Source organism: Rattus rattus, chromosome X, assembly GCF_011064425.1.
Source record: "Rattus rattus isolate New Zealand chromosome X, Rrattus_CSIRO_v1, whole genome shotgun sequence".
NCBI classification, from domain to species: domain Eukaryota; kingdom Metazoa; phylum Chordata; class Mammalia; order Rodentia; family Muridae; genus Rattus; species Rattus rattus.
In genome coordinates, this window is record NC_046172.1 from 89,167,487 (window position 1) to 89,169,756 (window position 2,270).

Genomic DNA, 2,270 nt, shown 5'->3' on the forward strand with positions numbered 1-2,270 from the left:
CAGCTGTGAATTCTTTGTTTAGCTCTGAACCCCATTTTTTAATAGGGTTATTTGTCTCCCTGCGGTCTAACTTTTTGAGTTCTTTGTATATTTTGGATATAAGGCCTCTATCTGTTGTAGGATTGGTAAAGATCTTTTCCCAATCTGTTGGTTGCCGTTTTGTCCTAACCACAGTGTCCTTTGCCTTACAGAAGCTTTGCAGTTTTATGAGATCCCATTTGTCGATTCTTGATCTTAGAGCATAAGCCATGGGTGTTTTGTTCTGGAAATTTTTTCAGATAGTCATTTTTTTCACTAAGGAATAGGACCACACTCCATTGAAAGATCACAAATTCAAGAATATTTAAGAAACAGAAATTGGTCTTGAAAGTTTGTGTTTTTTCTTATTAAAGACCAAGGCTTGGTAAATAGGAAAGAGTTGGGGATATGTGAATATAATTAAATATATTTTATTAAGCTCTTTAAGAACTAATAAAGTATATTTATATAATATTATGCCCCATGTTTTGAACATAGGTATGATTTTAAGAAATCAAAATTCTTTGCCTTTGGCTCTCTTTGTATACTCCCCTCAGACACTTAGAATTCCAGGACTCTCCTTTCCTGAAGTGTTTCACTATTGAGCAGTTGCTAGACTTTCTGGTCCAAACCAACTCTCAATTTCTTCAGTAGAGTCCCATTCCTTTCATTTAAAAGAAGACAATAAAATTGTTTGTTAAAATTTTTTTTAAAAAAAAGTGAATTCAACAATGCCTTTCCCTATACATCTTCCATGATCACCCACAATACAACAGCCCTTTCATTACGACCAAACTGGATAAAGGCCTCTTCCAAAAGTTCATTGGAAACAAGAAGATTCTGAACAGGTAGGGTGGCAGCATGTGTGGCAAACCGAACATGAAACTGTCTACTTCTCATGAGATTATCATCAAATTCAGCTTTGCCGATTTCAGCCAAGGCTCTAGATTCAAGTTTAATGAACCCGAACCCTTTGCTTTTGTTGATAAAACCTTCTCCTGGTTCTCCATATTTAGTAAACAGTCTTTTGAATTCATCCTCTGTTTTATCAGCAGGTAGGGTCCCCACAAACAACTAACGTTTGAATGTGAATATTCTCAATGATGGAAGTCCTTGGATAAAATGGAAAAACAGCAAAGGGAATAAGTTGGAACAAAAAGACATATCGGAAAGTGAAATGGAAGGTGCCTACCACGAGCACCAAACAAATCTTTTGCACCGAGATCTGATGAGACTCCAGGAAGAATCTAGACGCATGGAGGAACTTCACAGTCAAGAAAAGAAGAAACATAAAGAAATGCAGTTGCGGCAAGAGGAGGAACAGCATAGAAGAGAAGAAGAGATAATGATTTGCCAACTTGAGATATAAGAACAAATGGGATAGCAACGAGAAGAAAGTTACAGCAGGATAGGCTACCTGTATCTAAGAAAAAGAGATATAAGAACGGGTGGTGGCCCCAGGAAGTTTAGAATTCTGGTGGGGTGTGTGGGGAGGGGAAATCCTTGTGGAGACAGGAGATGGGGGGCAGGAGGGAGATATGAGATGTGGAACAGTCGGAGAGTGGGCCGGGAGGGGAATAACATCTGGAGTGTAAAAATAAAAAAAATTAAATAAAGTTTTTAAAAAATGGGTGATAGTGGAACACTGAGCATGGGAGATCTCTTTGGTTCAGGAGGTCAGAAATTTCCACCGCTAGGTGGTGATGGTGGCATAGGTTATGAAGCTAATCATGGAGTTCCACAAGCAACCATGCGTGGTTCCAGGATGGGAGGGACACGTACACTGAGCACTTTGGGAAGGGAGGTGTGGGTCCTGTGGGTGGACAGAATACTAGCGGGCCTAGAACTCAAGCAGCATATAGTAGAGGGAGAGAGAGTATGAGGGCCAAATAAAAATCCTGATTTTAGATATTTAGGTTTTCATTACAGTTTGGTTTGGTCTTTTCTTGTTTAGATACCACTTAAATTCTTGGCATTTTAGTAAGAAACTACCTTTTTATGGATATTAGCAGTTTATTGACCTGATATTTGTAAATGGCCTATTTGGGAAGATAGAATTATGTAACACAGTGTTTAAAACAGGAGAAAAAATTTTCATTTACTTTTTTTTAACTGTAAAATTTTTCTCAAGTTAATGGCTGTGTACCTTGTGCCACTTAATTTCCAAAGTGTACCATTTTTTTTTACTGTGCCTCAAATAAATAGAAAAATATTTATAATACTGATCTTCAACTTTGCTATCCATGCTTCTA

At 37.7% G+C, this 2,270-nt stretch overlaps 1 pseudogene; it reads left to right on the forward strand.

Moving 5' to 3' along the window:
- LOC116888071 overlaps positions 1-1,911 on the forward strand; it is a 3,253-nt pseudogene extending 1,342 nt beyond the window's left edge.
- Positions 1,912-2,270: the final 359 nt, after the last annotated feature.